Source organism: Elephas maximus, chromosome 3 (assembly GCF_024166365.1).
Source record: "Elephas maximus indicus isolate mEleMax1 chromosome 3, mEleMax1 primary haplotype, whole genome shotgun sequence".
In the NCBI taxonomy this organism is placed as follows: domain Eukaryota; kingdom Metazoa; phylum Chordata; class Mammalia; order Proboscidea; family Elephantidae; genus Elephas; species Elephas maximus.
The window spans coordinates 168284302-168308314 of NC_064821.1; the positions used below are offsets into that span (position 1 = coordinate 168284302).

The window sequence follows — 24013 nt, forward strand, 5'->3', positions numbered from 1 at the left end:
CAGGGCCCGGGGCGCCCAGTTCTCGCCGACGCCGCGCCACCGGGTCCTAGCGCCCTTCATTCAGGCAGCAAACCCGACTTCTGTGGGTGACAGCTAGGCGCGCGGAGCGGGAGGGGCTGCAGACGCTTCTCTTTGCCCTCTGACCTACAGTGCCGCTGGAGCTGAGCAAACCGAGGACGCCCTCAGTTCCTGAGTCCTCTCTTTCCATTCTTGAGCTTCCGTGAAATGGGTAGAATCTCGTCCCCGCCGGCGGGACCTGCGGGAGAGTGTTACTCCCTTTTCAATGCTGCCTACAGGGGCGCTGTGGACACTCGGCTTCAGGTAGGGGCTTCTCTCACCTAGGGCTCCTCGCCCCTGTTTCCTTCTCCCCGCTGCCTCCTCCCCACCCACCCCCAACAACAACTTTTGGACTCGGCTCCTTCCCGCCTTCCCAGCTCCGAAGCTTTCGCCGGCCTGGGGGCCGGGAATCGCCGGCAGAGGCAGAGGGGGCAGCACCTGCGGTGGGGAACGCGGACTAGCCGCCCCTTCTGCCCGGGCTCCGCAGAGTTCTGGTTCTCCCTGTTCTCCCTGAGCGTCGGTCCCCCACCCCTTGGGCGGGGCTGCGAGTATGAAAGAATCAGAAACAGCTGGGCGGCTTTCCCCGAACCGGAGGCCAGAGTGGGGGTCCTGCTGAGACAGTGGAAGCCCCGGAGCCATTTCTCTCTGCCTTTTCACCCTTTCTTCCTCCTCCTGGCTGCTCCCTCATGCCCTCTCCTGTACACCGACGGGGGGCGTAGTAAATCGGGAAGGGGGAGATGTCTGTCAAAAGTGACTTCCTTCACCTCACTTCCCAGACTGGCAGGTAGAACCCTTCGGGACAGAGCGGCCCTTTATTGAGAAGTAAAACTTCTTTTGAAAACTTTGAGAGTTCGCCTGGGGTCTGACACCAACCCCTTCTCCAGCCTCAGTTTCTCCGTCCTAGCCCCTCTTTCCCAGGTGTCTTTCGTGCCTCTCCCCATGATTTATCTAAACTATAAAGTCCTGGAGTGAACAACGCGCTAGAAGCTGCCCACCCGCCTCAGCCCCAGGTACACTGTGTGTATGTGTTGTTTTATGTGTTGGGGGCGGGGGGGGGGCGGTATTAGAGACGCTGGAGTGTGAGCCCACAGGTTGCAGCTGACCACGCAAGGCTGCAGGTATCACAGAGGAAGAGGAGACAGGGCAGAAGGGCTCAGAAGGACCTTAATCCCCCCTCCCCACCTCTCACGCCTTTACCACCCACTTTCTGTGGCAAAGAGTGAGAGCACTCACTAATTCAACAAATACTGATTTATTCCCAGCCATGTGCCAGGACAGTGCTAGACACTGAGGACACATCTGCCCTTATGGAGTTTACCTTTTATTGGCTGAAGATAGACAATAAACAATAAACATCATAAATAAAACATATAACATGCTAGAAAGTGTTAAGTGCAACGGGAAGAAATAGAGCAGGGTAAAGGGGATGGGGCCTAGTTGTAACTATGGTGATCAGAGTAGGTGACATTCAAGCAAAGACTTGAAGGAGGTGAGGGAATGAGCCATGCAGATTCTTGGTGAAGAGCCAGCAGAGACTTTATGGCAGGAGGGGGCTGGTGTGCAGGGGCCAGCAAGGAGGCCAGCCATCTGGAGCAGAGTGATCTGGGAGGGAGAGAGGAGTTCCGATAGGTAACAGGGTGGTCCTCAAAGTGGAGGGGAGAAGGTGCCCACTTTGGGGAAAGGTGGAATGTGGGGTTGGGCTGGGCTGGAGTGGTTAGGGGTAGCAGAGGGTTGAATACAGAAACCAAGCAGGGCCAGCATGCTGGCTACAGGATCTCAGGCTGTATGTCTCCTGGACACCCAGCTGACCTCCTTCTGCCTTTTCTCTCTCTCAGTCTGAGGGGTTCCAGTGAGCCCTGCTATTTCTTTAGGAAGAAGCAGACTGTATGTTGAGCTGCCCTGAGAGGGGCAGGTGGGAGAGGAGAGAGCCCAGGCTCATTCCTGGCCAAGACCCTTTCCTTGGACTATTCCTTCACCTCCTCCCAGCCCAGCCCCACCCAGATGCTGGGCAACAGTCTGCAAGCTCCAGCAGCCTCTCCCAGACTCCCCTGTGTGCTTAGATCTGGGTGTGACTCTGGCCCTGTGTTTATTACTACATATGGGCCTGAGGTGGCGGGGCGAGGAGCTAGAGATGATCACATCAGCTTTAACCTTGGGTGGACTCGCCCACATGGGCCCCTTCTTTGGCTTTCACTGTCTTCGTAGTCAAGTGGGACCATGTCTTGGCACAACATAGATACTCAACTATTAAAGCATGTTTCTGAGCTTAGGGGGGCCCCAGAAACATCAGCAGTTCTGAGAGAAAGGGAAGTGTGTTGAGGGGACAGACTTCTCCCCGAGGCTTACAGGCCACCTCTACCCTAGAATGGACAACACACTCTGGGGCTTTACTCTTTCCTCTTCCCCTTTGCCTCCTTTCCAAGCCCCCAGCTCCCCAGGAGGAACCCCAGGCTGCAGGAGCCAGCTGACTGCAAGAGCCTTGCTCAGCCACTTAAGTAGAGAACAAATCCGGAGCCAGAGAAGAGGTTTTCTGGGATCTGCCACTTTGGAGCTTCAAATCTGAAAATAAACTTCCAGTCTCAAGGTCCTACATGCTACTGCACAGCACAGCTCAGCTCCTCACGCAAGGGCCTGTTGTGGGACTTCCAGGCAAAGGGTCAAGGCCAGAGGCTTAGGCTAGCCCCTGACTTGCTTCTCCCTCTCAACCCCCACCTCCACCCTGGGTTATGGCAGTCAGGGTAAGAGTCACTGATTTGGGAGTCAAGTTCTGGTCTCGAAGGCCCTGCGTGGCATTAAGTCAGCATTTACTGAGCACCTGCTGTGTGCCCAGCACAGACCAAACCAAAAAAACCAAACCTGTTGCCACTGAGTGGATTCTGACTCATAGTGACCCTATAGGACAAAGTAGAACTGTCCCATAGAGTTTCCAAGGAGTGCCTGGTGGATTCAAACAGCCAGCCTTTTGGTTAGCAGCTGTAGCACTTAACCACTACGCCACCAGGGTTTCCAGCACCAACCAGGGCATCCTAAATGACACAGAAGGAGTAAGGGGGTCTTACTCCCCAGGCATTTTCATGCAAATACAATAAAGCCACCTGAGGGGGCACACTAAGTTCTGCTGGGGTTTGAGACAGCAGTGACAGACCACAGTAAACACTGTCAGTAGAGATCTGAGGAAGAATCCCAAACACCCCCAAGGCTGCCACATTCCCCTGGGCCTCCAGCAGGACAGCTTCCAGCCAGTCAGCAGAGCTGGGTCTTCCCTCTTCCTTAAGGTGGCACCACAACGTCCTGCCCTTTCAAAATTGGGTGCCCGAAGGAAAAGGGTCCCCTCTCACCCTCGATCTCACCTCGTGCTCTGCTCCCCCATGAGCCACTTAGAGTTAAGATTCATCTTCTTTCCCTCCATTCTCTGCTGTGTGTGGCTGAATGATTTTGAATTTTTACTGGCCCTGGGACGGGAGTGGAGATGAGCTAAGGGGAAGCTCCGGTGTGGGTAAACAGTCTCACTCCTCTCTGGTCTAACCCCCTAGAAGGCCCCCTCTATGGGCCCCTTTGGCGATGACCTTCTCTTTCCCTGTGGGTGGGAGGTGGTGTGGATGGTAATGAGCAGAGAGAAAGGCTGAGAAGGGGCTGGGGGGAGGTTTGGGTGGGAGTCGAGGAATTCCTCAGCTTGCTGCTTGCAGCAGGGGCCCTGAGATGCCTTCCCTGAGATTTCTTTGCAAACTGAGGCAGGTCTCATTTGAAATGGGGCCAGGTTTGTACAGGTCTGTAGTACCCCCTCCCCTGTTGCCACCCCAGGCAGGTGTCTGGGGGAAGAGAAAGGAGTTTGGGAAGAACTCAGGGGCTTTTAGAGGGTGGGGAGCCACGCGTTTTGCACACAGCCTGATGGGCCTCTCCTTGGTATTTATGAGCTCCCAGGGGAGGCCAAGTGGGCTTGTCCAGCCCCAACCCAGGGAAGGGGGCTTGGTGAGGCAGGGCTGGAGACAGGGACCCCCCTTCTTCCAGCCAGGGAGAGCCCAACAGAGAGGCAAGCTGCTTCTCAGGAGGCCAGGGAGAAAGGAAGAGAGGGTGCTAAGGGAAAAGGGGAAGGAGGAGAGGAGGTTTGGGAGAAGGCGGGACCATGGGGGCGGGACGTGGGGTCTGGAGCCTTTTAGCGCTTTGGTTGTAATCAGACTGGAGTCAGGCGGTGGGCGGACAGCCATCCTGGGCTGGTGGCCCAGGTTCTGTGTGAGGCCAGTGGGCGTGCTGCTGGGATCCTGGGTGGTCACTGACCAGCCTCTCCCCAAGGGAGGGTGGTTCTCACTTTGTCCCCAGTCCTCCCACAATCTGCCTCTATCAAACTGTCTAAGAAATACCTTCTCTCTTTCTCTGCACACCTGTTCTGGGCCCCAGAATGACCTGAAGGAGATTTGCTTCCCATGGACAGAAATCTGCAGAGTCCACGATTTGCCTTTCCCCTGCTTGGCCCCCTTCTGTTCACGCTGCCTCTTCTTCTCGTGCTCTTTGTCTCCATCCATATCTCTCTGTCCTCTGTCTGTTGGTTCTCTCTGGCTCATGCTTCTGTCATCCTGAGTCTGTTTCTGTCTCTCTCTTTGTGTTTGTCTCTCTGTCTCCATTTGTCTGTCCGTGTGTCTGTGTCTGCCTGTCTTTCCTCCTCTGCCTGACTGTTTGTCTGTTGGTCCCTCTTATGGTCCCTCGCTGTCCGTATGTGTCCCTTCCTGTCTCTCAGTATATATCAGGCTGTGTCTGTCTCCATCTTTCTCTCCCTGTGTGAACTGGTATGATTGTCTGGTTCTCTCTTCTTTTACTCTCCCCATCTGTCTGTACATATCTTTTCTGACACTCTGTGGCTCTCGAAGTCTCAATATCTCTCTCTGTATCTCTGTGTGCATCTTTGTCTCTGTCTCTCTCTCTCTTTCCCTGTGTCTTGAACCTACCCCTGCAACCTCTGCAATGCATAGCGCACTGGGCTGCAAAAAATCAGAAAACCCAAATCTTTTCCTCAAGCCAGCCACAACTTTGTTCATGGCTCTGTGCAAGTCACTCTCCTGCTTCGGCCCTCAGTTTCCTCACTGGTGACACAAGCAGGGTGGAGATCTAGTTCTCTATATGGGGGTCTCTTTCTTTAAAAAAAAAATTTTTTTTTCCTACTTCAGATGAAGGTTTACAGACCAAACTAGTTTCTTATTAATTAATACACACATTGTTTTGTGACATTGGTTGCCAACCCCACAACATGTCAACCCTTTCGCCTTCTCAACCTTGGGTTTCCTGTTACCAGCTTTCCCATTCCCTCCTGCCTTCTCTTTGCTGGTATGCCTATTAGTCTCGTTTTGTTTTATGGGCCTATCTGATTTTTGGCTGAAGGGTGAACCTCAGGAGTGACTTCAGTACTGAGCTACAAGGGTGTGCGGAGGCCATACTCTCAGGATTTCTGCAGTCTCTGTCAGACCAGTAAGTCTGGTCCTTTTTTGTGTGTGTGTGAGTTAGAATTTTGTTCTACATTTTTCTCCAGCTCTGTTGAGGACCCTCTATTGTGATCCCTGTCAGAACAGTCAGTGATGGTAGCCAGGCACCATCTAGTTGTACTGGACTCAGTCTGGTGGAGGCTGTGGCTATTATGGTCCGTTAGTCCTTTGGACTCATCTTTTCCTTGTGTCTTTGGTGGTCTTCATTCTCCCTTGCTCCGGACAGTGTGAGACCAGTGGAGTATCTTAGATGGCTGCAGATGCCACTCACCAAAGTAGAATGTAGAGCATTTTCTTTATAAACTATGTTATGCCAGTTGAGCTAGATGTTCCCCAAGACCATGATCCTGTGGGGGCCTCTTTCTGTCTTCTTTATCTCTCTCATTTCTTATAGCACAGCCCACCCTGTTGCTCTCTGAGGCGTTTACTTCTCTGCTCCCTCAATTTGACCCTGAAGTCAGAGCTCCAGCATTCTAGGAACCCAAGTGGAGGGACTTCTGGTACTGTCTGTCAGCAAGCCCCCAAAGGAGAACTCCGCACTCCTTCACCCCCTTAAACATCAGGGTAGACAAGGTCCTTTGCTGAGGCCATGTCTGGGATACAAACCAGATTAGCTCATCTCTCTAATCCTCTTTGTGCTGGGGCCTCTGCCAGCCAGGGACACCCACAGCGCAGAGCGAGGGGGTGTGTGAGTATATGCGCAGACTCTTGGAGGAAGCAGGAGGTGGAAGGCTCTCCTCCCTTCTTGTGGCCCTCCTGCCTGAAGATCCCCAATCAGCAGCCCTCACTGTGTAAGAAACCTCACCAGGCTTGAGCCAAGGCAGGTTTCATAATCCCAGCCCGGTTTTCCATTCCCATCTCCTCTCTACAGCCTCTGAGAGTGTAGAAGTCATTCCAGCCAACCCGCTGTTACTGAGCAGCCCAGAACCCACCTCTTCTCCCATACCCCATGGAGTATGTGTGTCTGGTCTTCTCCAGTCATTATAGGAGAAGGGTCTTTCCATCCCTTCTGGAAAACCCTGGAGTGTCAGGCAGGGCACAGGACATGTGGTGGTGGGGGGCGGGGGCAGCCGTCCCGGTGTTCACACTCCGAGTCGGAGGCCTCCAGCCCGTCTCTAAAGTTTCATTTGGCGAGAGCTTTCTCGGCTGATAAGATCAAAGCATTCCCTCTGCCAAATCATTACCTTATTTTCGAGGCAATTACAGAACTTATTGTATCAATTAGCCTGGCCTCCAGCTGCAGCCGTTTATCTCTGTCTGTAGTGCTCGTGCGGAGCAGAGCCGGCCCGGCCCAGGCCCGGCCAGCGAGGGCAAGGCGGGTGCAAGGCCGGCTCCCGCGGGGCCCAGGCTGAGAACGGGGAGCTGTCCGCCGGCTTTCAGCAGAGACAGGCGGCGGGAGGACAAGGGGGCGCGCTTCCGAGGAGAGGAAAACCGGATGGGTAGTGCTTGGGAGCCCGTGCCTGCCTCAGGATAACTCCCTCCCCGAGGCGCCACACCTGCGCGCCCGTTGTGGCCCAGGGAGAAGAGCAAGTAGAGCCAGGAGAAAGGGTGAGACCTCTCAGGCGGGCCAGGCCCGTGCTCAGCGGAGGGAAAACGCTGATGCGAAGCGCAGATGCTGAGCCCCTTCCCGCTCGCGGGTGGGTGACTCATTCTGTAGGCGGGCGCCCCCGCGTGACGTTTTCAGGAAAGGCATGGCAGGGTGAGCTCCGTCTCCGGGGAACCCCTGCGTTTCAGACCCACAGACCTTAGAGGTGGGCGTGGCGTGAAGAAGTGGGTGTTCCCATGGGTGCGGGAGTGTGGCCTCCTCTGCTTCTTTGGCGTCACCAATTGCTTTCTACAGAAAAGCCACGCCTACATCTGGGATTGGGGTCAAGTGGGGGTCCCTTAGAGCAGCGATTCTCAAACTTTTTGGTCTCAGGACCTCTCTGTATTTTAAAAAATTGTCGGAGACCCTAAAGAGGCCCTTTTGTTTATGTGAGGTCTACAGTATGTGGGATTCTTTTGTTTAATACCTATTGATATTAAAAATTAAAACAGCCAACTGCAAGAGCTCCAAATGGCCAAAGCTGGAACAATTTGAGCAACAAAATAAATAAAGCAGTATCGGATTATAACCTGAAGTATAAAATAAATATCCACGACCCCATACTGATATAAATAAGTGATTGAATAAATAAACAGGGGAGAAGAGACAAATGTTCCGTGTAGAAGAATTCCAAATGATTCATGTAGATACTCTGCCTTCAAGGAGATGGAGCGTAGTCCTCTGCTCCTCGAGTGTGGGCTCCGCCTAGTGACTTTGTCCAAAGAGTCTGGTGCAGAAAGGCGAAGGGGAGGAGGACAGTGGAGACACCTGACAAACACTACCTCAGCCAGGTGATCAAGGTCAACATCAGTGGTGACCAGTAATGTTGATAGCATGTACCTTTGCTTTGATATGATAAGAATGGCATTTTACCTCTATGGCCTTCCTCCCTCAAACCCATACCCCAGCCTAATCATGAAAAAAAAATTCAGAAAAATCCTGAGGGCCATCCTACAAAATACCTGTAAGGTGTTAATGATATAGGAAACTGGGTGCGGTGTATATGGGAACTCTAGTATCTTTGCAATTTTTCTGTAAATATAAAATTGTTCTAAAAAATAAAGTTTATTTAAAAATTAAAGCATTTAAAAATATTTATTTTAACTCATTTAAAATATCGTTGTTAGTTTCTGTCTAGTCAATTTCATGGTGACCCCACATGTGCAGAGTAGAACTGCTCCATAGAGTTTTTCAAGGCTATGACCTTTAGGAAGGAGATCTCCAGGCCTGTCTTCTGAGGTGCCTTTGGGTGTGTTCTAATGGCCAACTTTTCAGTTAGTAGCCAAGCGCTTAACTGTTTGCGCTACCCAGGGACTCATTTAAAAATAGCACTAATCTGGGTGTTTTTTTTATAGGGTTTTCAAGGAGCGGCTGGCGGTTAGCTGACCTTTTAGTTAGCAGGAGAGCTCTTAACCACTGTGCCGTATTTTTATGAAAAAAATTAATGAATTCCAAAACAAAAAAAAAATTTCGTTACAAGAGTGGCATTATTAAACATTTTTGCAAATATTTTTAAAGTTTGGCTTGATAAGAGGATTCTCATATCTGCTTTTATGTTCAGCCTGTTGTGATATTACACACCATGTAGCCTCTGGAAAATTCCACTGTATGTTCCTGAGAGAATGAGGATGAAAAGGGCACATAACATCTTAGTGTTATCACGCACACTTTGAGAACCACTCCCTTAGCAATCTCAGCCATTAATGTGATTCCAGGTTCCCAGTTGGAAGTCCCTAGCTTTGATAGTTCTTCTGAGTTCTCTGATCCTGTCTGTCATGAAACCCTTCACCTTCCCCCACCCAGTCAGCAATTCTTTCAGAATTCCCAATTCATGCCGACACTCCCGTTTTTCCTGCAGTCGGAGCAGCCCTGTGGAATTAACATCCAAGGTGCTGTGCTCCCCACTGCACAAAAGTGTCTAGCAGTGGGATGAGCGCTCTTCTTATTTTCCTCAAATTATGCTGAGAAGCTTCACAGCACCCCCCCCCCCCGGAATAGAGAATGCATAATAAATGGTTGTTGGGCAACTAGCCCTAGGTGGCACAAATGGTTTGCACTCAACCATCAGCCTAAAGGTTGGCGATTTGAACCCACCCAGTGGCAACTTGGAAAAAAGTCCTGGCAATTTACTTTCATAATGATCACATCCAAGAAAACCCTACAGTTCTACTCTGTAACACATGGGGTCACCATGAGTTGGAATCAACTCAACCACAATTTTTTTTTTTTTTGGAGACAACTGGTGCCACAATGGTTGAGAGTTTGGTTGCTAGCCAAAAGGTCAACAGTTTGAATCCACCAGTCGCTCCTTGGAAACCCTACAAGGCAGTTCTACTCTGTCTTATAGGGTTGCTGTGAGTTGGAATCAACTTGACAGCAATGGGTTTGGTTTTTTTGGTTTAGAGACAGCTCTGGAATCAGACCTCTCTTTGTTTATGTTGAAATCTCTTTCTCTCTCTTGCATAGCAGCCTGTTTCCACCATGGAATGATAAAGCTCTGTGATTTAGTATGTTTGACATTTGCTTAGCTTTAACAAAGATTAGTTTCTCTCATTGCCACAACTAGGTAAACCCAGTTTGGCCAAGGGATATACCTTTAGGGAAACTTTCTTGACATCTTCTCCAGAAATGAGGTTTGGGGGTGTTCAGTTTCAGCTGAGATGTTCCCAGCTGCAGAATGTTATTCACAAACCACCAAGGCTGCTGTCCCATCAGCCAATTAACCAACGTTGTTGTCAACCCTGAGCAAGTAGGTCTCGGAGCTTCAGTCTTCCAAAGGTTCCAGGTGACACTCTTATTTTCTGAGTTGTCTTGGATACCATGATTGCACCCTGGAGATTTTTTGTCAATCTCTCGCCCATCTTCTTTTGCATTCCTCATCTGTTCTTGGAGCGCTGGTGGCACTGTAGTTAGACATTTGGCTGCTAACCAAAAGGTCAGCAGTTTGAATCCCCCAGCAGCTCCTTGGAAACCCTATGGGGCAGTTCTACTCTGTCCTGTAGGGTCTCTAGGAGTCGGAATTGACTCGATGGAAATGGGTTTAGTTCAGTTTTTGGTACCCATCCTTAGCCCTTCATACGAATTATGCCCCACCTTCTTGAAGAGCTATCAAAGGAACTCCCCACTGTGTTTGCTCAGCCTGTAGTCAGACTCTTCTCCCCAAATGCCTGCCTTTATCACACTGCTACCCCATTAAAGCCTTCACTGGCTCCCCATTGCCTGAATGATGGAGTATCCAAGAGACCTCAAATGACCAGCCTTCACTTAACTTAAAAGCCTTGTTCACCACGTACTGCCCCCTCTGCACATTCTCTGCTTCAGCCAGAAAGGGATTCGTTCTGTGCTCTCAACACGGTTCCCTGCTTCCTCAGCTCTTAGAACTCTTATTTTAATCGATTTATTCTCCTTTTATTGTTTTCAAATAAAAGAATTATCTTAGGTGTAGGAAAGGACAACACACAATACAGGGGAAACCAGTGCAACTGGGCTAAACCAAAAGCTAAGAAGTTCCCTGAAGACAACCAAACACTTAGACAGAGTAGCAGGGGCAGGGGTTTGGGGACCATGGTTTCAGGGGACATCTAGGTCAATTGGCATAACAAAGCTTATTAAGAAAACGTCCTGACAACTGAATAAAGCCATAACAAAAAAAGAGATTAAAAAGGTAATTTAAAAACCCTCAACAAAAAAAAAGGCCCTGGCTCGGATGGCTTCACTGTAGAGTTCTACCAAACTTTCAGAGAAGAGTTAACATCACTACTACTAAAGGTATTTCAGAGCATAGGAAGGGACGGAATACTACCAAACTCATTCTATGAGGCCAGCATTTCCCTGATACCAAAACCAGGTAAAGACACCACAAAAAAAGAAAATTACAGACCTATATCCCTCATGAACTTAGACGCAAAAATCCTCAACAAAATTCTAGCCAATAGAATTCCACAACATATCAAAAAAATAATTCACCATGACCAAGTGGGATTCGTACCAGGTATGCAGGGATGGTTCAATATTAGAAAAACAATCAATATAATCCACCATATAAATAAAACAAAAGACAAGAACCACATGATCTTATTAATTGATGCAGAAAAGGGATTTGACAAAGTCCAACACCCATTCATGATAAAAACTCTCAGCAAAATAGGAATAGAGGGGAAATTCCTCAACATAATAAAGGGCATTTATATAAAGCCAACACCCAACATCATCCTAAATGGAGACAGTCTGAAAGGATTCCCCTTGAGAACAGGAACCAGACAAGGACCACTCTTACTCAATCCATTGTGTTGGAGGTCCTAATCAGAGCAATTAGGCTAGATAAAGAAAAAAAGTGCATCCAAATTGGCAAAGAAGAAGTAAAAGTATCTCTGTTTGCAGACGACATGATCTTATGCACAGAAAAACCTAAAGAATCCTCAAAAAAACTACTGAAACTAATAGAAGAGCTCAGCAGAGTATCAGGATACAAGATAAACATGCAAAAATCAGTTGGATTCCTCTACACCAACAAAGAGAATGTCGAAGAGGAAATTTGCAAATCAATACCATTTACAGTAGACCCCAAGAAGATAAAATACATAGGAATAAATCTAATCAGAGACATAAAAGACCTATACAAAGAAAACTAGAAGACACTGCTGCAAGAAACCAAAAGAGACTTACGTAAGTGGAAAAACATACCTTGCTCATGGATAGAAAGATTCAACATTGTAAAAATGTCTATTCTACTGAAAGCGATCTATAGATACAATGTAGTTCCAATCCAAATTCCAATGGCATTTTTTAATGAGATGGAGAAACGAATCACCAACTTCATATGGAAGGGAAAGAGGCCCTGGATAAATAAAGCATTACTGAAAAAGAAAAACAAAGTGGGAGGCCTCACACTACCTGATTCTAGAAGCTATTATACTGCCACAGTAGCCAAAATGGCCTGGTACTGGTACAACAACAGATACACAGACCAATGGAACAGAATTGAGAATTCAGACATAAATCCATCCACATATGAACAGCTGATATTTTACAAAGGCCCAAAGTCTGTTAAATGGGGAAAAGACAGTTTCTTTAACAAATGGTGCTGGCATAACTGGATATCCATCTGCAAGAAAATGAAACAAGATCCATACTTAACACCATGCACAAAAACTAACTCAAAATGAATCAAAGGCCTAAATATAAAATCTAAAATGATAAAGATCATGGAAGAAAAAATAGGGACAACACTAGGAGCCCTAATACATGGCATAACCAGTATACAAAACATTACTGACAATGTACAAACACCACAAGGGAAACTAGATAACTGGGAGCTTCTAAAAATCAAACACCTAATGTTCATCCAAAAACTTCAAAAGAGTAAAAAGATTACCTACAGAATGGAGAAAAGTTTTTGGCTACAACAATTCCAATCAGCGTCTGATCTCTAAAATCTGCATGATATTGCAAAAACTCAACAAGAAAAAGACAAATAACCCAATTAAAAAATGGGCAAAGGATATGAACAGTCACTTCACCAAAGAAAACATCCAGGCGGCCAACAGATACATGAGGAAATGCTCACGGTCATTAGCCATTAGAGAAATGCAGATCAAAGCTACAATGAGATACCATCTCACTCCAACAAGGCTGGCATTAATCCAAAAACACAAAAGAATAAATGTTGGAGAGGTTGTGGAGAGACTGGAACACTTACACACTGCTGGTGGGAATGTAAAATGGTACAGCCACTTTGGAAATTGATTGGCACTTCCTTAAAAAGCTGGAAATAGGATTACCATACGATTCAGCAATTCCACTCCTTGGAAGATATCCTAGAGAAATAAGAGCCTTCACATGAACAGATATATGCACACCTATGTTCGTTGCAGCACTGTTTACAATAGCAAAAACATGGAAGTAACAAAGGTGCCCATCAACAGATGAATGGATAAATAAATTATGGTATATTCGCATAAATGGAATACTACACAAGGTTTAGAACAATGGTGAATCGGTGAAACATCTCATAAGATGGAGGAACCTGGAAGGCATTATGCTGAGTAAAATTAGTTACAAAAGGACGACTATTGTATGAGACCATTACTATAAGAACTCAAGAAAAAGTTTAAACAGAAGAAAATATTCTTCAATGGTTACGAGGGTGGGGAGAGAGAGGGCATTCACTAATTAGACAGTAGACAAGAACTATTTTAGGTCAAGGGAAAGACAACACACAATACAGGAGAGCTCAGCACAACTGTACTAAACCAAAAGCAAAGAAGTTTCCTGAATACAGCTGAGTGCTTCAAAAGCCAGAGTAGCAGGGACAGGGGGTTAGGGGCTATGGTCTCAGGGGACTTCCAGGTCAACTGGCATAACAAAATGTACTAAGAAAACCTTCTGCATCCCACATTTGTGAGTGGTGTCCAGGGTCTTAAAAGCTAGCAAGGGGCCATTTAAGATGCATCAATTGCTCTCAGCCCACCTGGAGCACAGGAGAATGAAGAACAACAAAGACATAAGGTAAAGATGAGCCTAAGAGACAGAAAGGGCCACATAAACCAGAGACTACATCAGTCTGAGACTGGAAGAACTAGGTGGTGCCTGGCTACCACTGATGACTGCCCTGACAGGGAACACAACAGCGAATCCCTGACAGAGCAGGAGAACAGTGGGATGCAGACCTCAAATTCTAGTAAAAAGGCCAGACTTAATGGTCTGACTGAAACTAGAGGAACCCTTGAAGACATGGTCCCGGGCTGTTAACCCAGAACTAAAACCATTACTGAAGCCCACTCTTCAGATAAAGATTAGACTAGAGTATAAAACATAACAATAATACTCGTGAAGAGTGTGCTTCTTAGTTCAAGTAGGTACATGAGATTAAATGGGCAGCTCCTGTCTGGAGGCAGGATGAGAAGGCAGAAAGGCACAGGAGCTAGTTGAATGGACACGAGAAACCTGGGGTGGAAAGGGGGAGTGTGGTGTCACATTATAGGGTTGCAACTGGTATCACATAACAATATGTGTATAAATTTTTGTATGAGAAATTAGCTTGAACTATAAACTTTCACCTAAAACACAATTAAAAAAAATAATAAAAGTAATGCATTCGTGTAGAAAAAAACTTCAAACATACCTGTAGTAAAAAGTGAAAGTCCCTTTTCATACCATCCCCCCAAGACCACATCCCTTCTTAGAGTTAAGAACAATTAACAGTTTCCTTTCAGACATTGTTATGCACCTGCTGGTACAAATTATATGTAATTCTTTCATTAGAAATGGGCTCACACTATTCACATACTAGTATGACTGACGTTTTCCCCTCAACAACATACCTAGGTTATCTTTTTATGTTATTCTTTGTAACTGCCTTGTAATATTTCAAGCTGTGCATATATCATAATTTACTTAACTATTCTATTGATGGAGCCCTGGTGGTCCAGTGGTTTAACAGCTTGGCTGCTAATCAAAATGTCAGCAGTTCGAAGCCATCAGCTGCTCCTTGGAAACCCTATGGTGCAGTTCTACTCTGTCTTGTAGGGTCACTATGAGTCGGAGTTGACTCATCGTCAATTCTATTGATGAACATTTAAGAATATCCAGATTCATTGTATTATAATCAGGGTTGCAAAAACATCCTTGCACATATATCTTGGGGCACTGTGTGAGTATTTCTCTAGAAACAAAACTGCTAGGACAAAGGCATGCATATTTTAAATTTTTTATTTATATTACCAAAATGTCCTCTGAAAAGATTGAACCAATTTACACTTCTAAAACAATGTATTAGTGCCCATTTCCCACACCCTCATCAAAATTTGGCATAAGTCTTTTTAAGTATTTTCCCAATCTGATGGGCAAATAAGTGGTATCTCATTATTTTAACCTGTATTTCCCTGATTACCACTAAAATGTTTGATGGACATTGATACTTATGAGAATTATTTATTTATAGCCTTTACCCATTTTAAGTGTCTTTTACATATTAATTCTGAAATTTTTTTTTTTTTACTTTTTATAGAAAATAAACCTTTGTCCGTTAAGTATATTGCAATTTTATTCCTATTCTTTTAGTTTTTCTTCTAATTTATTTATGGTGATTTGTCATACATATATATACCTTTTGGCCTTTAGGATTATTATTTTGCTTAGGAAGGTGTTTCCCACCCCCACAATTGTGAAACTAATCTAAATTTTTTCTAATACTTTTATGTTTTTTAATTTAAATCTTTAATATTTGAACTTTTGAGGGGGATTTATTTTGGGGATGTGGTGTGAGGCAGGGATCTAATTTAATTCCCCCCACCCCTCAATATTCCCAACTCTTCACCTTTGCTCACTTTTTTCCTTAGTTTGGTGTCTTAGTCATCTAATGCTGCTATAACAGAAATAACACAAGTGGATGGCTTTAACAAAGATAAATTTATTCTGTCACAGTCTAGGAGGGTAGAAGTCTGAATTCAGGGTACCTGCTCCAGGGGAAGGCTTTCTCTCTGTGTTGACTCTTGGGGAAGGTCCTTGTCATCAATCTTCACCTGGTCTAGGAGCTTCTCAGCACAAGGACCCCAGGTCCAAAGGACGTGCTATTCTCCTGGCTCTTGCTTCTTGGTAATATAAGGTGTCCATGTCTCTCTGCTCACTTCTCTCTTTTATATCTCCAAAGAGATTGACTTAAGACACAACCTAACCTTGTACATTGAGTCCTGCTCATTAATATAACTGCCTCTAATCCTGCCTCCCCCCATGCATCTGTCAATTTGTCATACTGTGGGGGCTTGCTTGTTGCTGTGATGCTGGAAGCTATGCCACTGGTATTCAAATACCAGCAGGGTCACCCATGGTGGACAGGTTTCAGCTGAGCTTCCAGACAAAGACAGACTAGGAAGAAGGATCTGGTGGTCTACTTCTGTAAAGACCTAGCCAGTGAAAATATTATGAATAGCAGGAGAACATTGATATAGTGCTGCAAGATGAGCCCCTCAGGTTGGGAGGCACTCAAAAAATGACTAGGGGAGAGCTGCCTCCTCAAAGTAGAGTCAACCTTAATGATGTGAATGGAGTAAGCTTTCGGGACCTTCATTTGCTGATGTGGCATGTCACAAAATGAGAAGAAACAGCTGTAAACATCCATTAATAGAACATGGAATGTATGAAGTATAAATCTAGGAAAATTGGAAATCATCAAAAATTAGATGGAAGGCATAATCATCAATATCCTAGGCATTAGTGAGCTGAAACGGACTGGTATTGGTCATTTTGAATCAGACAATCATATGGTCTACTATGCTAGAAACGACAACTTGAAGAGGAATGACCTTGCATTGCTAGTCAAAAAAGAACATTTCAAGATTTATCCTAAGTACAATGCCATCAGTGATAGAATGGTATCCATATGCCTATAAGGAAGACCAGTTAATACAACTGTGATTCAAAGTTACACACCAACCACTAAGGCCAAAGGTGAAGAAATTGAAGATTTTTTACCAACTTCTGTAGTCTGAAATTGATCGAAAGTGCAATCAGGATGCACTGATAATTACTGGTGATTGGAATGCAAAAGTTGGAAACAAAGAAGGATTGGTAGTTGGAAATTATGGTCTTGGTGATAGAAATAATGCCGGAGATTGCATGATAGAATTTGCAAGACCAACGACTTCTTCATTGCAAATACCTTTTTCACTAACATAAATGGTGACTATACACATGGACCTCGCCAGATGGAATACACAGGAATCAAATCAACTACATCTGTGGAAAGAGAAGATGGAAAAGCTCAATATCATCAGTCAGAATAAGGCCAGCGGCTGACTGTGGAACAGACGATCAATTGCTCCTATAGAAGTTCAAGTTGAAACTGAAGAAAATTAGAATAAGTCCATGAGAGCCAAAGTATGAACTTGAGTATATCCCACCTGAATTTAGAGACCATCTCAAGAATAGATTTGGCATGTTGAACACTAATGACCAAAGAACGGACGTGTTGTGGAATGACATCAGGGATATCATACATGAAGAAAGCAGGAGGTCGTTAAAAAGACAGGAAAGAAAAGATCAAAATGGATGTCCCAATAGACTCTAAAACTTGTTCTTGAATGTTGAGTAGCTAAAGCAAAAGGAAGAAATGATGAAGTAAAAGGGCTGAACAGAAGATTAAAAGGGGAGCTCGAGAAGACAGAGTAAAGTATTATAATGACATGTGCAAAGACCTGGAGATAGAAAACCAAAAGGGAAGAACACACTTGGCATTTCTCAGGCTGAAAGAACTGAAGAAAAAATTTCAAGCCTTGAGTTGCAATAGTGAAGGATTCTATGGGGAAAATATTAAATGACACAGGAAGTATCAAAAGAAGATGGAAGAGATACACAGAATCACTATACCAAAAAGAATTGTTTGACATTCAACCACTTCAGGAACCAATGGTACTGAAGGAAAAAGTCCAAGCTACACTGAAGGCATTGGTGAAAAACAAGGCTCTGGGAATTGAGGGAATACCAATTGAGATGTTTCAGTAAACTGATGCAGTGCTGGAAGTGCTCACTCATCTATGGTAAGAAATTTGGAAGACACCTATCTGACCAACGAACTGGAAGAGATCCATATTTATGCCTATTCCCAAGAAAGGTGATCCAACTGAATGTGGAAATTATTGAACAATATCATTAATATTACAGGCAAGAAAATTTTGCTGAAAATCATTCAAAAGCAGCTGCAGCATCACATTGACAGGGAACTGCCAGAAATTCAAAATTCAGAAGAGGACAAGGAACCAGGGATATCACTGCTGATGTCAGATGGATCTTGGCTGAAAGCAGAGAATACCAGAAAAATGGTTACCTGTGTTTTATTGACTATGCAAAGTTTTTCAACTGTGTGGATCATAACAAATTATAGATAACATTGGGAAGAATGGGAATTCCAGAACACTTAGTTGTGCTCATGAGGGACCTGTACATAGATCAAGAGGCAGTCGTTCAAACAGAACAAGGGGATACTGATTGGTTTAAAGTCAGGAAAGGTATGCATCAGGGTTGTAACCTTTCACCATACCTATTCAATCTGTATTCTGAGCAAATAATATGAGAAGCTGGACTATATGAAGAAGAACGGGGCACCAGGATTGGAGGAAGACTCAATAACAACCTGCAATATGCAGACGACACAACCTTGCTTGCTGAGAGTGAAGAGGACTTGAAGCACTTACTGATGAAGATCAAAGACCACAGCCTGCAGTATGGATAACACCTCAACATAAAGAAAACAAAAACCCTCAGAACTAGAATAATAACAACATCATGATAAATGGGGAAAATACTGAAGTTGTCAAGCATTTCATTCTACTTGAATCAACAATCAACAGTCATGGAAGCAGCAGTCAAGAAATCAAACAATGTACTGCATTGGGCAAATCTGCTGCAAAAGACCTCTTTAAAGTGTTGAAAAGCAAAGATGTCACCTTGAATCCTAAGGTGCGTGTGACCCAAGCCATGGTGTTTTCAGTCACCTTATATACATGGGAAAGCTGGACAATCAAAGAAGAATTGACGCCTTTGAATTGTGGTGTTGGAGAAGAATATTGAACATACCATTGACTGCCAAAAGAACGAACAAATCTCTCTTGGGAGGACAACCAGAGTGTTAGACTCCTTAGAAACAAGGATGGCAAGACTTCGTCTCACATACTTTGGACATGTTATCAGGAGGGACCAGTCCCTGGGGAAGGACATTATGCATGGTAAAGTAGAGGGTCAGCGAATAAGAGGGAGACCCTCAACGAGATGGATTGACACAGTGACTGCAACAACGGGCTCAAGCATAACAACCATTGTGAGGATGGCACAGGACCGGGCAGTGTTTCGTTCTGCTGTGCATAGGATCGCTATGAGTCAGAACTGAATCGATGGAACCTAACAAAAACAATCCTGCCTCATTAACATCATAGAGGTAGGATTTACACATAGGAAAATCATATCAGATGACAAAATGGTGAACAATCACACCGTGTTGGAAATCACGGCCTAGCCAAGTTGATAGATATTTTGGGGGGACAAAATTCAATCCATGACACCTGGAATTTTTACCCTATCTCTAGCTAATTATCTCAACCCTGTTTATCTTTCAAGGTTGTTTTCCATATAAGCTTTCATGATCAGCTCCAAATGTTTTTTGCCTCTTCTGAAATTCTATCAGATTTGTTCTCTGACTCATTAATTTAACCCTTATAATTTGCTGTCTGTCATTTTAACTATCATCTATATTTTCTCTAAGGAAACCTGGTGGCACAGTGGTTGCATGCTCAGATACAAACTGAAAGGTCATGAGTTCAAATCCATCAGTGGCTCCGCAGGAGAAAGATGTGGCAGTCTATTTCTGAAAAGATTTACCGCCTTAGAAACCCTATGGGGCAGTTCTATTCTGTCCTATAGGGTCACTTTGAGTCGGAATTGACTTGAGGCAATGGGTTTGGGTTTGGGGGTGATATTTAGTCTATAAATATTTATTGAATGCCTACTGCCTGTGAGGCGCTTTGCCTGTCAGATACCATAGCCCTATCCATCAGGAGGGAGAAACACAGCATAACTAACACAAGTAGAAATTGCTATGTTCAACAGAAGGAGAAATGATTTCTAGGCTTATTTGGGACAGCATTGTCCACCCTGAATGTGTAAGCAGATGAGACCCATGCAGAGAGATTTTTTGAGTGAACATTCAGGTCATTGAGGGAGGAAATTTCAATTAAAAACATACTGTATACCAGAACTGGGTGATGCCTGGCTACCATTATTGAACATTTTGATCAAAGATTCTATAGAAGAATCATGATTAGGAGGGGGAAAATGCAAAACATAATTTCAAGTTCTTATGTAGTCAAGATTTTCTGAAGCCATGGGGCTGGGTGAACCCCCAAAACTATTGCCCTGTGATAATCTTTAAACCTTAAACCAAAAATATCCCTTGAAGTCTTCTTAAAACCAAACAATAGTTTAGCTTAACTAATAAAGAATGTCTGCTTTGAGCATTACGCTCTTTTAAGATCTATCTATATGGGATCAAATTGACAATAGCAACTCGAAAAATTAGATAGGAAACTTAGAGGGCAGTGAGTATATGTTAATGAGGGAGGAACAACTCAGAAAAAGAGTGAGGCTGGTTGTATAACTTGAAGAATGTAATCAATGTCACTAAACCGTACATGCAGAAACTGTTGAATTGGTGTATGTTTTTGCTGTGTGTAGTCTCAACAACAACAATAACAGATAAATTATTTAAAAAATCAGCAATATATTATACAGTGAGATCATCGGTAGCACCCACATAGTTTCTTCCTCTTGACCAAATAAACTTATTAATTATTAAAAAAAGCAAATGTGTACTGAGAGTTAAAAATTACAGGTTCACATTTCAAAAATACCACAGTATCACAAATACCTGCAGCATAATGTTTGGATAGAAATGGTGAAAGCAGATATACTTGTCTTATTCCTAATTTTGGAAACCCTGGTGGCGTAGTGGTTAAGTGTTACGGCTGCTAACCAAAGGGTCAGCAGTTCGAATCCTCCAGGCACTCCTTGGAAACTCTATGGGGCAGTCCTACTCTGTCCTATAGGGTCGCTATGAGTCAGAATCGACTCGATGGCACTGAGTTTTTATTCCTAATCTTAGTGGCCAAGCATTTAGTTGTTTGTGATTCAGATTCATGTAAGCTGTAGGCTTTTCCTTGGTGTTCATTATCACATTGAAGAAGTCCCATTCTATTCATAGTTTGCTGAGTTTCTAAAACCTGAAATGGATGTTAGATTTTGTTAAACGCTTTTTCTGAATCTATTGTTATGGTCATGTGTTTTTCATTTTTAGATTGTTAATATGGTAAATTATATTGATTGATTTTCAAATATTAAACCAACCTTGCATTCCTGGGATAAACCCCAGCTGGTCATGATGCATTCTTTTTATATATTGTTGGATTCGATTTGATAAAATTTTGTAAAAAAGTTTTTTGCATCTTTGCTCATGAGGGATGTTGGTTTGTAGCTTTCTTTCCTTGTCATGTTGTCTCCTGGCCTCACAGAATGAATTGAGAAGTATTCTAATCTCTTCAATATTGTCAAAAGGTTAATGTAAAATTTTTTAAAAAGTATTTGTAGGATTCACCAATGAAGCCGTCTGGGCCTAGAGTCTTCTTTGTGGGAAGGATTTAATTAAAAATTCAATTTCTTTAATAGGCGCAGGACTATTCAGATTATCTGTTTCTTCTTGAGTGAGCCTTGGTAGTCTGTACCTTTCAAGAAATTTGTCCGTTTCATATAAGTTGTTTAACTGATCGGCATAAAATTATTCATAATATTCCCTTATCCTTTTAATGGAGTGCAAATTGTTTGCTCTCAGCTAACTGAAGGATTGGCGGTTTGAACCCACCCAGCAGCACCCTGAAAGAAAGGCCTGCCGATCTGCTTCTGTAAAGATTGTTGTTAGGTGCCATTGAGTTGGTTCCAACTCATAGCGAACCTACTGACAACGGAACGAAACACTCCCCTGCCCACACCATCCTCACAATTGTTAGGCTTGAGCCCATTGCTGTAGCCACTGTGTCAGCCCATCTGAATGGGGTCTTCCTCTTTTTTGCTATATGTTTAATTTACCAAGCATGATATCCTGCCCCAGGGACTGATCCCTCCTGATAACATGTCCAAAATAGGTGAGATGAAGCCTCGCCATCCTTGCTTCTAAGGAGCATTCTGGTTGTACTTCTTCCAAGACAGATTTGTTGGTTCTTCTGGCAGTCCGTGGTGTATTCAATATTCTTTGCCAACACCATAATTCAAAGGCATCAATTCTTCAGTCTTCCTTATTCGTCGTCCAGTTTTCATGTGCATATGAGGCACACCTTAGTCCTAACAGTGACATCTTTGCTTTTTAACACTTGAAAAAGGTCTTTTGCAGCAGATTTGCCCAATGCAGTATGTTGTTTGATTTCTTGACTGCTGTTTCCATGGGTGTTGATTGTGGATCCAAGTAAAATGAAATTGTTGACAACTTAAATCTTTTCTCTGTTTATCATGATGCTGCTTATTGGTCTAGTTGTGAGAATTTTTTTTTTTTTTTTTTTATGGTGAGGTGTAATCCATCCTGAAGGCTGTAGTCTTTGGTCTTCATCAGTAAGTGCTATAATCCATAAAGATTATAGCCAAGAAAATCCTGTGGAGCTGAGTTCTACTCTGTTACTCATGGGGTTGCCATGAATTGAAATCGACTTGATGCCAATGGGTTTGGTTTTTGGTTTTAATTGTTTTTGATGAGAGAGTAAATCCAGTTCCTGCTTTTCCATCTTGGTCAGCAGCAAAATTCTTTAAAACTTTAAAAATATATCTTTAGACTCCTTGATTATATCTTCATATGTATGATTGTTTATAATTGTATTCACTGCATGATTGAGTATATTCCTGATGAGAGAAATTCTGTTATGACTAGGCATTGATAAATGAATAGCCCACTTAGAGTTTCACACATATGATAAGTGGAAGAATTTTCCATAAACCACTCCCAACATTACTTCTAGTGCCAGGTGCTACAGGATATATTTATAGCAATATGACCTTCGGCCCTGCTCTCTCATTCCATTATGTCAGGAGAGGCAGCACAATGATTGGTAAGAGTATTTCTGGAAGCCATTCCTACGCTGGGATGGCTAGCAAAAATTGACTATACATGGAACTGACTGCAAAACATACAAATATATTTCACTGAGAAAACAGACTGTCATTCAACTTACCTATAGCTGAATTCCAAAATGCTTGAGGCCCCCACTCCAAGGCCATCCAACATGGGGAGAGTGTGATGGAGGGGAAATCAGAATGAAAAGAGACAGCAGTCTTAACTGATTGCAGTTAAGATATCTTACTTTTGCAAATTTTATAAATACACGTGGCCACAGGAACACATTTCTTGGCCCCTTCCAAGACTCAGGAGGAGCCACGCCAGTGAGGGACCTTGAGGCTTAAGCTTTGTTAGCTTCATGGTGAATCTACTTTCTCTCTTCAGGCTCCCAGTGGCCTATCAAATAGAGTCCAGACTCTTTCCTGGGGCAGACCATGCCCTTTCCTGCTGGGTTCCCACTTACTTCTCTAGCTCCACACTGCCACCCCTAATGCTCACCAGAAGCGCCATGCCCCTAGGCAGCTTGGTGCAGGGTGTGTGCTGTTCTCACTGCCTGGAACGCCCTTCATCCCCTTCATTGCCTGGGCCATCTATCCTCCTTCAAGACCACGATAGATGTCACTTCCTCTAGAAGACCTTCCCTGATTCCGCTGGGGGTTGATTGTGTAGGGACAGCTTGTTCCTATGTTTATTGTAGGCCAAAGAACACCATACTCCATGTTCGTCTCACCACCAGCATCTAAAGTCTGCAAGAGAGAATGTAACTTACTTGTTTTCCATCCCAGTGCCTGGGAAGCTTGGCTGCTAACAAACAGGATGGTAATTCAAATCTATCAGCCACTTCTTGGAAACCCTATGGGGCAGTTCTATTCTGTCCTATAGGGTTGCTCTGAGTTGGAATCGATTTGATGGCAACGGGTTTTTTATTTGTTTGTTTTTCTGCCTGGGTTAGTGCCTGGCATGTAGTAGGAGCTGTTGCATGGATGCCCAAGGAGTATAATCTCTATTTTTCCCCACAGGCAGTGCTGGCTGTTGCTCTCATTAAGGGTTTGTTTATTACAGTATCTACTACATAGGAGGCACAAGAAATTTTTGAAGCATAATTAAATGAATGAATAATGTTGATTGTGTCATCCTGGCCCCTGTTTAACACAAATTTATTGAGCACCTACTATGTGCCATTCACTGTTGGGGAGATATGTACTAATAGCTATGACTTGTTGAATGCTTATTTATGCCAGGGACTGGTTTTAAGTCTCT

At 44.2% G+C, this 24013-nt stretch overlaps 1 protein-coding gene across 3 annotated transcripts in view; it reads left to right on the forward strand.

Moving 5' to 3' along the window:
- ST7L (suppression of tumorigenicity 7 like) overlaps positions 1-24013 on the forward strand; it is a 185534-nt gene that overhangs the window by 132035 nt on the left and 29486 nt on the right. The gene's annotated exons all lie outside the window — the stretch shown is intronic.